At 32.6% G+C, this 16,155-nt stretch overlaps 1 long non-coding RNA gene across 1 annotated transcript; it reads left to right on the forward strand.

Moving 5' to 3' along the window:
• Positions 1–8,946: 8,946 nt before the first annotated feature.
• LOC139515840 (uncharacterized) lies at positions 8,947–11,356 on the forward strand. The gene is made up of 2 exons (XR_011662851.1): positions 8,947–9,188; positions 10,856–11,356. It is a non-coding gene; the product is annotated as an uncharacterized lncRNA (long non-coding RNA).
• The last annotated feature ends 4,799 nt before the right edge of the window (positions 11,357–16,155 follow it).

Here is a 16,155-nt window from a genome sequence, read left to right on the forward strand (position 1 = left end):
GAAAGGAATAGCCCGATTAATGTTCAAAACAATAAACGATTAGCTAATATGGTATACAGCAACAACAAAAACCATTGTTTTACATGCTTCTGACATGGTACAGACACATACATTTATAGTGTGACAAGGTTACCATGTTTGCTCTTTCAACCTGGGACAGTGTTATAACAGCACAAAACCAGCATCGGTGGCCGAGTGGTCTAGTAAGTTACTACTGTAATCACTAGCCAGTCAACATTCGGGATGTGAGTTCGAACCCCGCTCATGCGGGTGCACTCGACTCCAATTTTAATTGACTAGGATTTGTCAGTTTTCCTATCGAAGGTACGAAATAACATAATTACGGTGCTTAAAAGTGGTGCTTAAACACCAAAAAATCAAATATAACATAAGAAAAAACTAAATTAATCACACTGCTGTAATATTCGTAATGTCACATAAAATTATTAAATTGAAAAAAACACCTATAATGGTTGATATGAAATATGTATTATTTTAATTTTAGTTTCTTGTGTACAATTTGGAAATTTATAGTTTGGCGTTCATTATCACTGAACTAGTATATATTTATGTAGGGGCCAGTTACATTGAAGACCTGTTGGTGACCTTCTGCTGTTGTTTTTTTCTATGGTCGGGTTGTTGTCTCTTTGGCACATTCCCCATTTCCATTCTCAATTTTATATGAAATCGATATAAAAACGAGGAGTTTTGGTATAATTGCCAGTGAGACATCTATCCATAAAGTCCAATCTAAACAGTTGTATATACTTATAGGTTATCATAAGAACTTCAACAACGAGCAAAACAAATATGACAGACGGATAGATATGTTCTTCCCGACTAAAATGTCAATCAGTACGGTCACAGAACATTTTAGCGAAAACTTTTAAACTTCTAGGGGACATTAAAGCGCAATGAAAAAAGTCGGTATCAAAAGGACGAAGAACCACAGGAATTGGTGTAAATATCTAGTTAGCATGTTTATTTATGTATTGATCTATTATATAAAATAATTCAATGTAAATTGGTACCAACGAAATCTTTTACTACGAAGTAGCCAAAATAAAGAAAATATATGCTATGATCTTACTACAGATATAGCCGAATTTGCCAGCCATATCTATTTTTATGAACGAATTTAACAAAGAGATCATGTCATTTATTATTAATGCCCCTAATTCATAATTTATCGATGATGTGTAGATACTATTAATTGGAATATAAAACCACAAAAGACAATATAATAAAAAAAAGGATCTTGCATGGTTTGCGTTTCCCGCGTCAAATAAGATTTATCCTGCAATTGGGTGTCCTACTATACAGATACAGCCCTACAGATATCGCTATGCTGTATCTGTATACTATACAGATATCGCTTTAAAGCTCCGCCCACTGCCGGACTGAGTATTGTTTGAACCTGTGTGACCTCATAATGTGTATTCCAGTTGCATTCCAATGACGATGACACTTGTCGATTTCAAAACTTGAATGTGTATGATTGTGTTACAAAATCAACCATGTCAATTTCAGCATGCATGTTAAGGGAATTTCAAGTCTGAAGCGTAGGACAACTCGTACACTTTTGTTTCAAATTTGACAATGTTTTGTTATTTGTTTTTACTGTTGAAATTAGTTGTTATGTTAAAATAGATAATTATACACCTTGAGCGATGTATTATTGTTGACCATTCGAGATTCTTTTTTTGCGAACCCGTCTTCAGCGTAATTTGTGATTTTGATATTACTACGCGGGCCTCAAGGGATTACAAATTAAATATTAATTAAATTAATTAATTAAATATGTTAGTTTTTGTGTCTTTCAAAACACAAACAATAAACAGAATTAATTGCAGGATAAAGACAATAACTGTTTAGTGTCTTTAAATATCAGCTGTATTTGTACTCGGCTCGAAACAGGTGTAATAGCTCGCTAAAAGCTCGCATACACCTTGTTTCCTAGCCTCGTACAAATACAGCTGATATTTAAAGACACTAAACAGTTATTGTCTATATATCAGAAAATGCGAGACTCATGCAAGATCGGTTTTAATTATATTGCACTACATGCATTGACGGATTGAACGAGTTCGAGCGATGTATCGACAGGATGAAAGTACCAATGGAATATTTATATAAGGTTAGAAAAAAGAAAATTAACCAGAGGGAACAAACAATCGTCTCTTGTCAATTGTTGATAAAACCTAAAGTCGAGAATATTATTTAATTTTGATTGCCTATAACCAAGAGGTTCCAAACACTATCGTCGTTTATTTTTATATTTTGTTTACTGTAAAGCGTGCATTTTGTGGTCATATTGCGTTACTTTCCATAAGACATAAGACATAAGACATTTTATTTCACTAAAGCCCCCACATGGGGTATGTTAGTACAACATTTTTTAACAAACAATAAAAGTGTGAACATATTTACATTAGAACAACATGGTTAACAAAGGTGCAATAATAGTATATATATAATTAATACAAATATTTGACAGGAAGTACAAATTATAGTCATGATTAAGCACATGTATTAAAAGGTTTTAATAACACTTTTGCAAAATTTTGCTATTCCAGTAAGTGTAAATAAATCTGATGTATTCATCAATTCTTTAAATTTTAAAACATCCATTAGAAAGTACATGTAATAATGTTTGAGTTATTTCCCTTATAATGCACATATGCATTGTAGAGTTTGAATATGTAATGATTGAATCTACCTTTAACCAACAGAATGCATTACCAGCGTATATGATTTACAGTATGATATTGAAAATACCATTGAAATTTTGGGTTCTCTTTAATAAAAAAAAATGTGAATTGAAAGATTCATACTCGATAGAGGCATACATGGGTTCTCCTTTTAGAGCCGTTTGTCCGTATTCCTAATTATTGGTGACTCATTGACATATAGGGTCCGTGTAACACTTATCAATTCAAAATTTTAAAAAGTTTAAAAATTTTAGATTTTTGGAATTTTGATCAAAGTTCCAAAATATCAAAATTCCAAATTGTGTAAAAGTTTTGAAATTTTGAAATTTTAACCAAATAATTAAAATATTAAAATTCTAAATATCGTTTTTAAATTTGATAGTTTAGAAATTTGATCAAACTTTTAAAATACTAAACCTAATGTGCAATTTTGATTATTTCACTTTTTGAAAGTTTGATTTTTTAGATTTTTGATTAAAATATCAAAAAGAGAAAAGGGGCGAAAAGAGGGGTACCTGTAAACACTGCTCTGATTCATAGTTTGGAATAAATAGCTCGAAATATATTAAATAACTTTTTATAACAAAATAAACAATTAAAAGAAGAAGTCGGTTTTTTTATAAAACATATTAGACATCACCTGGAATAACAGTATCCTGAAATTTTAAGGTTGTGCATCTATTATAAAAATATCCTATTTTAACCGGCATCAAATAAATTGATTTAAATATTTGATAGAAAGATAGTGTTTGAGTAAAAAAAAAATAATAATAAAAAAATTACAGCTATTTGGTGTTCCCAGTGCCAACAATTTAGAGGTAACAGTGAAACCAACTCGCAGTAGGCAAAATAGTATTATTCGCCTTTTTGACGTTCCAGATGAAGGTAAATCCAGAAAAGCGCTACAGTCGCATGGAACTTTAGTTTTTTTATTGATTTCATGACGATAATATATTGCCTTTTATGATTGATTTCAGTTCCAAGTAATGATACGGAAGGAATACTTAATTTATGGTGTTACAATGAACGTTGTGCTAGGCGTGCTTCAACAGGCCCCTAGTTAAAAACAGTGTACAGGGTTGCGTTCAATATCGGAGCGGCTACGTAGTGCTACGTATATTTATGACTATTGAACGTGTATAGCTAGCCGAGTTTTCTACATAGATATTGATAGCAGCTACGTAGCTGCTACGGTATTGAACACGACCCTGGTTCAGTGATGGTGCAGTGATGGTTCAGTGATAATATACGTCATACTAACTTAACTACGAAATATAACAATGAACTAAAATTAAAATCATACAAAACTTTTAAGACCAGGGGCTACTGCATTGGGACAGACGCACACACGCGGCGGGGTAAACATGTTTCGTGAGATCACAACCCTTCCCCTATACATCTAGCCAATGTAGAAAAAACAAACCCACATCAATACACAGTTAAACGCACATTAAAAGAAATCCAAGTCCCATGTCAGAAAAGGAAACAAAAGAAACTATTCAAAATGACAATGATAATAAATTAACAAAGGACTACTATATATAAAGCTAGCAGTTACTGACAAATGCCAGCTCCAGACCTCAATTAATATAAGCTAATTTAAAGATACTAACCAGTATATGAATAACAGGCTCCCTGTTGGATTTATTGCTTATTTGTTCCTGAACACTCATGAAATATTTGTCACTGGCAACCAAAAATGGATAATTTAAAATAGGTTGCTCCTGAACATTTGATAAATTTAAGTTATTTAAAAAACAAAATATTAAATAAATTTATATGATACATTTGGAAAAGAGAACTTATAAATAATTTATCAAAAAACAGCTTGTGTTTATCTTTTAAAACAAAAAAGTTGTGCATTTCTGTCGGGAGGAAAAATACGTCCACAAATCAGAATTTCGAGCAAAGATCTGAAATTTCGACCTCGTTTTACTCAAAAAGTAGCACATAAAGGTATATTTTTTTTTATTAAAATATTTGATTTAAGCAGGTAAAAAAATATCTTAAAGGGAAAAATTTCTCTCAGTCAGAAATAAACTGATCATGGATATGCCCTTAAAAATGCACAAGTAACAAATACGGAACAATGATATCCCTTCATACAAAAAAAAAATCCATTTCCTTTTATTTTCTATTTGAAAACAGTGGTTGGTACTTTAGGGCCCCTAATGGATATATTATGGTAAATGCGTATACTTTGTTCAAGCATCAGTCCAAACGTTGTCTAAGGGTGCAACCATTTAACTTCGAAATTGGGGATATGGTTGTTTTGTCGAAGTGAAGAAAAAAAAAACGCGCTGAGCGCAAACAATTTTATTAAGTTTTCCATCGCTATTAATCAAATCTTTTGGTTCAAAAGTTAATACTATAAGGCGTGGGGGAAATCTGGATTCAGAATATTTTTTTTGTCCTCTGCTTGCACAGATTTTGTTTTCTCCAGCAAATTGGAGATAAGAATATTTTTATGTACCTGTATTAGAGCCCATCGTGGAAGTATCCAAGTAAAAAAAAAGTGTCACTTTAGTTACTATATTCATATATCGGATTCCCCAAAAGATAACTAGTATTTATCACTGCATGATATAAACTTTTAAAAATGATTTCAATTTCCAAACGCCGACACATACAAATTGATAGATTGGCGATTAATGTACAGCGGCAACTATTACATAAATATGAAGGCTGACAATAATGTTTATGTTATACGTTTATGATATGAATGTATACAGCGTTTGCAAAACCAGAACAATTAGTTGGATGTTAACGACTTTATTTGGCCCTTTTAATTTTATTTGACTTTATTGGTTTTTTTAACTTAATTTGATTCGAGCGTCACTGATAAGTATTTTGTAGACGAAACACGCGTCTGGCGCAACATCATATTTTACATTCTAGTATCTATCTATGGTGACTTTATGTAGATACCTTATAGCAGTATCCTGGCTCCAAGCTAATATTGGTCTTACTCTGAATTTCAGCGTAAAAAATATCAAAAACCTCCCACATTCCAGACAAGCACAACGTTTAATGCGACACCATGAATTCAGTATTCCTGCTGTACCAATACTTAGATCTGAAATCGTTGATACAAGACAATATATGATCGTCATGCATTCGATAAAGAATGAATATAAAACGTTAAAATTTACGACAAAAACGCTTATCTGTATCTACCTTCTTCAGGAACGCTCAAAGCTGAATATTTAAGGCCAACAATTTATAAAGAACAGAAATAGTTGATTAAAGACGATCGTTCAAAATGTACATGGAATGATATATTCATCTGCCGACGTGATTGCAGAAAGTAAGAAGTCGTAAAGCATAACAGAAAAATTTGAAATCAAATGAGATAATACAACGTGTATTCAGCCATTTTATTGCTTAAAGTTCAGTAGAATATATATATACATCTTCTTTTTTATATACTCAACCTTACCATACTATTTGACCTACTGCGAGTTTGTCAATTTTTACTGTTACTCTTAAAATATGGGTGCTGGGAAAACCAGCAAGTAAAATGGTCAGTATCAGAGCCGTGCGTTTAAAAGGTATTCTCTTCTTTTGAGAAATATTTATTTTTGTCATCCAATTTTTCACCTGTTACAACTGCCTGTCTGTAGTTTTATGTTTTACATTAACTTTTAAGTATCAGTATGCCTTCATTTCATTTTGTTTCGTTTCGTTCCACTTTTATTTCGTTTTGCAGTTTACAAGTACCCCTCTTTTCGCCCCTTTTCTATATTTGATATTTTAATCAAAAATTAAAAAAATCAAACTTTCAAAAAGTGAAATAATCAAAATTGCACGTTAGGTTTAGTATTTTCAAAGTTTGATCAAATTTCTAAACTATCAAATTTAAAAACGATATTTAGAATTTTAATATTTTAATTATTTGGTTAAAATGTCAAAATTTCAAAACTTTTACACAATTTGGAATTTTGAAATTTTGAAACAAAATTCCAAAAATCTAAAATTTTAAAACTTTTTAAAACTTTGAATTGATAAGTGTTACACGGACCATATAGCCGACATCTGTTCTGATTTAGACACAATTATTATAAGCAAATGGTCTGTGATATAGAAAAACTAGTGGCTCCAAGGAGCCTGTGTCGCTCATCTGATATTTTTATTTACAATTTTTGATTCATGAAATAATGCAACCATGTATAGACTTTTGCTTTATATTCAGAGATATTAGCAAAATACTGCATTTTCCCCCTATGTTCTATTTTTAGCCGTGTTTGCCATGTAAGTTGGCAGGCGAGGTAATGACACATTTTGAAAGATGACACCGTAATCATGATTGTGGACAAGTGTGGTTAAATTTGTCTTGGTTGTTTCAAAAGACTTCTGTAAAAGATTATCAAAAATTATGAAAATTTCAAATTTGAGTTTAAAGGGCATTTATTCCTTATGGGGTCAATTGACATTTTGATCATGTTGACTTATTTGTAGATCTTACTTTGCTGAACATAATGCTGTTTACAGTTTATATTTATCTAAACCAGTATTCAACATAATAACTGAGAACTGCAACATTTCCTTATCAGATTTGTTCTTAATGCTATAGTTTCACAGATATTAGTCAAAAAACTGCATTTAACCCTTATGTTGTATTTTTAGCAATGCCGTTCTTGTTGTTTAGCAAGCGGGATCATCGGACACATTTTTTAACTAGAGACCCCAATTATGATTGTGACCAAATTTGGTTTTTGTCTCAGTAGTTTCAGAAAATTCGAAGATTTTTGTAAGATAAGAAAAAAATTACAAAAAAATGTTAAAAAATTACTATAAAGGTTAATTATAACTCCTTCTAGGGTCAATTGAACATTTTGGTCAAGTTGACTTAGTTTTAGATCTTACATAGCTGAACATTATTGCTGATTACAGTTTAAATCTATCTGTAATAATTTAAGAATTTAACTTACAAACTGCAAAATTAACTTAAAATTACCAATTCAAGGGCAGCAACCCAACAACGGGATTTCCATTTTGTCTGAACATTTGACGGCAGATAGATCATGAACAAAACCCACCATGTCGATTTGCTCTAAATGCTTTGGTTTCAAAGATATTAACCAAAATATACATTTTACCCCTATGTTCTATTTTTAGTCCTGGTGGCCATCTTGGTTGATTGGTCGGGTCATCGGACACAATTTACAAACTAGATACCCAAATGATGATTGTGACCAAGTTTGGTTATATTTGGCCCAGTAGTTTCAGATGAGAAGATTTTTGTAAAAGTTAACGACGGACGACGACGGACGACAATTGATGAAAAATGCTCACTTGGCCCTTTGGACCAGGTGAGCTAAAAAGGAGATTTTATCAGATTTACATTTCCATTTTGGACAACTATCTACTAAACACCATTAAGAAATTATGTTCATGTTAGCAATTATAGGTGAACCGTACGGCCTGTACTTGCAATTTGCAAAACACATACCATTCCCCCAATATAAATTACAATGTAACTAAAATTATTGAACATATTGAACAAAGAGAATTCAAGTTTAGAATTAAAAATATGGATCTCATATGAAAAAAACCGGATGCAAAACATAACGACAACCGCGTATTTCTATTTTTTCTGTCCGCACTGAAACCAAACTCTTCATGTATTCCTATTAGAGGTAGGTGTCTTATATAATACACGTATGCTATTTTCAGAGAATTTTTAATACTTAATGGGAGATAATTCTAACCCCTAAAAAATTTAGATTTGCCTCTCTCGATTAGAGTGTTTACTATTCGTGCGTTAGCCAACTCCTGTTTTTTCAGTTTTGATAATGATTTATCGTCATTTGTTCATTTGAAGTCGTACAAAAAGACTGTTTTAACTATTGAAAATAATTAAAAAAAAACCATATACTACCAAGAATCCCGTAAAGCTGGCAAAGGAAGGCCGGTGGTTTTTCTTTAGATATTTATAATTCCGACCCCTTACCCACTCTTTAAAACTCGATTTCAATTTTACTTTCGTTTTGGTAGTCACATATTAATTAATTCTTTATTTTGGCCTTTTATCGCTTTTAAGATGATTTCTTGCTTCCGTTTTATGAAATTCAATAAAAAATATAAAATTTGCAATATTGTGAGTTTGTAATCCATGATACAATACCAGTTTTCATTGACCTTCGCCTCGATTGACAATGCATTTTATCTGCGTAACAATCTGCTTCACCACTGTCTATATAGCTGTATGTTATCAAGATACTACTGCACATCAAAACGCAGTTTTAATAAAACACGACGCATTTACCCATGAGAAACCTGAGGAAACGACAAACATGTCCTGATCCAGGATATCTACTATAACGTTTACTTGTCGAGTTAAATTAAAAGTTACAAGTTATTGGTGTACAGCGCTTTACTACTGTTGCCTTTAGTTGTAAGAAGACAAAAAGATGATCAAAGTAGTAATTTTTCTTATTGTTATTGTCAAGTTGAATGTATTTGCTACACAAGAGGGTATGTAATTTAATACTTTAGGTTAATAGAGGGGGGATAGGACCTTTATCGGGACTCCGGGATCGGATGTTTTTAAGCTCGGGATTTCGGGATTGACCCTCTCGGGATCCGGGAATTCTTTATTCGAATTTCGGGACCTCGGGATTTCGTTAATTTAAGCCCGGGATTTCGGGATTTCGTGTTTTTAAGCCCGGGATTTCGGGATCAGGACCCCTCCTACCCCCCCCCCCCCTCTTAATAGTTAACACGTTCGAGAAATTTTAGTAACGACAATGTACAATGATGATAAGAAGAGTACATGTAAAAATTGTAGAACAAATATGCACTATGCAAGTAAAAGTGCAATGTACAAAAATATAATAGAATTTAGTTATCGAAATTAAAAGCCCTTTTTTGGCAAGATGACATTTATATAATCATTCTATAATTCTTTATTTGCAAACAGAAACCAATTTTGGTTATGGCAAATACATACATGTAGACAAAACAAACATATTATAATGAAAACTCGACAGAATTATAAATGAACATTTTAAGATGATATTTTCAAACGCAGTTGCACATTGACATGAAAAATATAATCAATATACAATCGTATATTTCTATTTCTCTAATTCTGCGTCAATTTATCCCTTTCTGCACCCGTTGTATAAAAAAGTTTAATCAACGTGTGATTCGTTTGATCTCAGTTTTTCATTGGTTAAAATCCGATTATGACGTCGAATTTTCTTGCTTTCCTCTGAATTTCCTATTGTGACGGCATGAAAAAAGGCGACCATGCCTGATGACGTCACATAGAAAGAACACATCTTTTTGCAAAATCATTCGAAAAGAAGGAAAAAGTTTGCCTGCATATTGTTTGAAAATCATTAGAGAAACAGATTCTACCACCAAATCTCGTGTAATACGATATTTATCCACTCTCAACAGTTAAATTTTAAACATTTAAAACGCTCGGCGAGCCTCGCGTTTTAAATTTGAAAATTTAACTGTCTCGAGTGGATAAATATCGTTTCACACTCGATGCAGTGGTAGAATCTATATATCTCATATAAATTATCCATTTTTTTCAATACAGTACCAGAAGCATAAAACCAGTTACAGACATCATACGTATAGTAATTCGCTTTTCATTTAACATCCATTTGATGATATAATTAGGGAGCAAACATTAACATTCAAAGGACAGAGGGGGCCCCGGGGGGGGGGGGGGGTCTGTGTTTTTATTTGTCTGTGTCAGGAAATATGCGCGAAATTATCTTTTTAAGTTTTCTAACACTTTCAATCTATTTTTTTTCAATATTTTACACTGTCAGGTTTAGAGGAAATCTTGATTCAGAATATTTTGTTTGTCATATGCTTGACCAGATTATTTTTTTTCTATCAAATTGGAAATCAGAATATATATTTTTTAGAGAAAAAAATAACCCTCGCACCTCTTCCTTGAAGTTAAATGGTTGTTCTCTAAATATTTTATTCGGAAAATATAGATAAACCTAATTAATTTTGCCTCCTATCAGTGATCTGCAAACGTGGTTATGTTATTTTGATCAACTAATGATTAAATGTTGGTCATCTTTAACCATGCTAACGTACAATGTACAATGCAAGCTAATATAAATGAAAATACTTAACAGTAGGAAATGTCTAGTTTATTTACATTACAGGAATACCATGTAGTGCTGAAAACAGAGACACGTGTGATCCTTGTGGAATCAATGGAAAATGGAAGAACGACCTTGGGTCGGAAATGAACATAACCTGTAAACTAGATTCACTAGACCGGAATACAACGGGAGAAATCAAGGGGAAGTATAACAGCGCCGTAGGTAATGCCGAAGATTTCTATCCACTATCAGGAAGATTCACAATGGCCGGACCGGATCTTAAGAACTGTGTTTTAGGATTTTCGGTAGCATATAATAATGCTGTCCGAGGTAACTCGAATTCTACAGCTAGCTTTACGGGAGTGTATTTTAAAGTTGACGACACAATTTACACCCACTGGATACTGGCTTCGAACACGGAATATAAAGACATGTGGAGGAACAGCAACATTGGAAAGAATGTCTTTACCAGGATGGCTAGTTTATAAACGTTCGACAAAAATGACATAATATCTAATTGATATTTTGGTGTAAAAAATAAAATAAAAAAATCAAAATTGTTATAGTGTTCTGAAAACTCATTTTACCTGGCCTTTATGCGTCTATTTAGCAATCAACAACACATTCGAGTCTGTTTGTCTTTTTTTTCTATTTTTTTGTTGTATTTTATAAGAGAAATTCTCAAATTTAACATCCACAAACGCAAAAAACGTAAATCAAAAGAAACCTGTACCATATTGTACTACTGGTATTATAGACCAATGATTGTAACCTCTTGAAAGTTCCTCAATATAATGTGTCGTCAGGATATGTACACACTCCAAGAAATAAAGTAAAAATTAATAACAATGACAAATAGGACGCTTTATATATGACAGATTATTCATTGAAGAGATGAATCATAATGCGCATAACACATATATATTCTATATTAGTAACCCTTTTCTTTTTTAATATATGTATGGGTTAGTAAAAAGTGTTGTTTTTTTAATATTAATCGGTAGATATGACGTCGTATCTTCTTGCACTGTACATGACACTGCTGTTTGTAATCTTCTCTGAAGTACAACCTCCGATGTTGATATGTAAGAGAGGCGGAGGAAACCACGGGAATATCAATTTCAAAAAGTGGAAGACAAAGTTGCAACGCCATGGAAACATACGAAAAAGAACGATAAGACCAAAACGCAACGTAGAATTGCTGTGTGTTTTTGTTTATTCCATATGTATTAGAGGTAAATCCTAAACCCAGAACCTCTAGTATTTATTAGTTTTGTGCGTTTGATCAATTTTGGTTCATTTATATGTTTCGGAGCTAAGTGTGGCGTTCATTTCACTGAATAATTGTACATAATTGTGAAGGGGCGGATTTTTCAAAGCTTAAGTTTGTTAAAGATCGATTTGTGGCTTTGGGCTGTATTTTGCTTTTTGGTCTAGTTGAGGTCTCTTTCACATATTACAAGTTTCTATTTTCATATTGAAAGAAAGTTAAAGACTGAGCAACACGATTCTCATTAAAAAGGGACTTATTGATCCGCAAGGATAAAAAGGGACTTATTGATCCGCAAGCTAGGATAATCAGATCGTACAGTTGTCTCTTTTAACTTCTCCTTTATACACAAAATATATAAATTATAAAACCATGCCAGTTATACCGGTATCTTTAAGCCTGGTAATCTGGAGGTAAAAATCTCACTGAAAATTGATAAACAGTCCACTTGCAGGTTGCTATCCAAGTAATACAACTTATCGGACCACAGATGAATTATCACGTTGTGATTGGTTAAATGCCGTCACGTGGTGACCCCCTATGAGACCGTATGGGGTTAGTAAGTTTCATATGGGGTTCATGACGCGTTAATGGCAACGTCATCTAATAATGTTGTTGTGTTTCATTGTTTATTTTTCAACAAAACGCCAGCGTCCGATAAATTCGTTATACGGTTAACTACTGACCCCCTACGGATCCATAGAGGGTGAATAAAATTCATAGGGGACTCGGCCTCCGGCCTCACCCCATATGGATTTTACTAACCCTCTATGGATCCGTAAGGGGTCAGTAGCGAACCATATAACTTATAATATTTAGTCAAATATACATGATATAGAAGGAGTCCATATGGATTAACAACGGACAACATTTTTATAAAATTATTAGATCCGATGCATAAGTTGATAATATTTTTTTTAATATATCTTTAACACTTACTGCTTTGTAAATTATTATTGAAACTGAATGTCCTTTAGACAGTTTCATGGAAGATTCATATCACATAACTTAGTAAAAGATAAAATTCGGTTCTTGAAAATTTAATCTTGAACCATTTTGACCCACCGGCACCGGTTTCTATACAACATGGCATATTGAATAGACAAATACATTTCTAAAGATCATGTGATGCCCTCTTTAAATCTTTTTCTTTTAGTGTGGTAGCTGGTTTGCTAACATATAATTGTCATATTGATATATTGTACTCAATATGGATTTAGAAAATTGCCAATGAGTCAACTCTCCACTAGAGACCAAATGATGTATAAGTTAACAACCATAGATCACCGTACGGCCTTCAACAATGAGCAAAACCATAACCAAATGAAAACCATAAAGACAATGAAATAACAAAAAAAAGAAGAAAAAAAACATCCTGGTTTGTGTATAAAACAATAAACATGATAAGCGAAACAGGAATATAAAATAAATTACAAATGACAACCACTGGATTACCTTGGGACATCCAAATACATAGTCAAGGTTAAACATTCCTATTGGCATCAAACCATCACCCTAACATGACCAGTGACATTGATGTATGAAGACAGCATGATGACAAACTATTAATATATAGTTTTATAACTTTTATTATTGTCTCATTTAGTATGATGAGTGCTGCTGCAATCAACATAAGAAAGGATTCGTAAGTTATGGTAGACAAGTTCTTGGGTTGGTGTTCATGGTATTCATAGAAGTTTACAAATATAATGGAGGTGAATTCAACTGCAGAAATTTAGACAACAGCAAAAATAGTCCAGTGTCAAATAAATTAAAAGAGACATTGTAGTTTTTTTGTAGCAAATTAAGGAACATATGTTTGCTAGGATGAACCAGAATTAAAGGAGACGTTGGAAGAAAACATACTTTTACATGTTTATATATACAAAGACAGACACAAGCTGCCACCAATAGCAACAACACTGAATCAAATGGTCATTAGGACAAATTAAACTATGAGCGAAATGAAGAAGAAACTATTCATATTGGTACTGACCATGATGAAAACCAAGCAAATGGTAAAGTCTGTACAGACGGGAGGAGTGTTGCTGATGTTTCTGATATGACATAATTTGTCATTGATATGGTTATATTTTTAAATTTTCTGTTTACAAATTTTTTAATTTTTTGAAATACTAAGGCTTTTCTACCTCAGGCATAGATTACCTTAGCTGTATTTGGCAAAACTTTTAGGAATTTTGGTTCTCAATGTTCTTCAATTTCGTACTTTATTTGGCCTTTTTAACTTTTTTGGATTCGAGCGTCAATGATGAGTCTTTTTTAGACGAAACGCGCGTCTGGCGTATATACTAAATTTAGTCCTGGTATCTTTGATGAGTTTATTTACAACCACTGGGTCGATGCCACTGCTGGTGGAGATTTATTTCCCCGAGGGTATACAAGCCCAGTAGTCAGCACTATTTGTGATGACATGAATTGTCATTGATATGTTTCTATTTATGAATTTACTGTTTACAAATTTTTGAATTTTTTGAAATACTAAGGCTTTTCTACCTCAGGCATAGCTATAGATTACCTTAGCTGTATTTGGCAAAACTTAGTAATTTTGTTTCTCAATGCTCTTCAATTTTGTACTTTATTTGGCCTTTTTAACTTTTTTGGATTCGAGCGTCAATGATGAGTCTTTTTTAGACGAAACGCGCGTCTGGCGTATATACTAAATTTAGTCCTGGTATCTATGATGAGTTTATTTAAAGGTTACCATACACGGACGGATTTCAGTATAGTTAATGATTTGGAACTAATCAGATGCTGAATATGAACATTTATCTTACCTCATATACATTTCTAGGAATATGAATGGTTAAAAACGTGCACGTTGAGACCGTGTATATTCCGTGTAAGTTAAGTAGGGAAGCGGGGCTTATTTCAATACAAAGTTAGCAGTGGAGTTACGACTTTTGCACTATTTAATTATTAAAATGGAATGAAAGTTCTGTTTAGTATTGTTTTATCAAGGTTGTTGAGATTACATTGTTATTATTGACACTAGTTTTTTTTTTGTGCAGACCAATGGAAGTAGGTACTTAAAATTGAACACTTGAACAATCTATAAAAGTAAACAATTATAGGTCAAGGTACGACCTTCAACACGGAACTTTGGCTCACACCAAACAGCAAGCTATAAAGGGCCCGAAAAAATACTAGACGTGTAAAAAACACCCAAACGTGAAAACCAACGGTCTAATCTATATAAAAACAAGAAACGAGAAACACGTATGAGCTACATAAACAGACGACAACTACTGTTCATCAGATTCCTGATTTAGGACAGGTGCAAACGTTTATAATACCTGTATATTATTATTATAGACACCTTGCATTTACATTTTTTGTTTTATCAAAACTTTGAAAAAGTTAAAATGGGGTATATAAGTATATAATAATTAGTGCTAGGAAAGATAATTCAAAAGTTTCATTGAGATATGCATACCTACTTGAATGTAGAGATTTTAACGAGAGAAATTTATGTATTACTGAAAAATTATTACACCAGGGTTTTCGATATCACAAACTAGTCAAAACATTTACTAAATTTTATCATCGGTATAAAGACATCATTCGTAAATATAGCTCAACATGCAGACTTCTAATACGTTCAGGTATTTCACATCCAATTTTTTTATGGAAATATTCTTTATAAAGCACAAAGGTGTCAATATTTACTTCAGAAACTTACAAAACCTTTGAATAGACTTATTAAGAAGGGATATAATTACGATACTGTTGTCAAGTCATTAAAGATTGCATATTTTGGCGTTAATATTGAGTCACTGATAAGGTCTTTGCATCGGAACTAAACACATTTATTCTTTAAACAGTTGTTGGCATGACACGGGTTATGTTCTTCTCCTATATGTTATGATGGTATGATACTAAACCCCTAACGGGAAGGATTGTGCCTGATGTTCATATGATGAAATCATAATCTTTCAGTCAGTTTAATTGAAGTCTGGAGCTGGCATGTCAGTTAACTGCTAGTAGTCTGTTGTTATTTATGTATTATTGTAATTTTGTTTATTTTCATTGGTAACATCTTCTGACATCAGACTCGGACTTCTCTTGAACT

Source organism: Mytilus edulis, chromosome 3, assembly GCF_963676685.1.
Source record: "Mytilus edulis chromosome 3, xbMytEdul2.2, whole genome shotgun sequence".
Taxonomy (NCBI): Eukaryota; Metazoa; Mollusca; class Bivalvia; order Mytilida; family Mytilidae; genus Mytilus; species Mytilus edulis.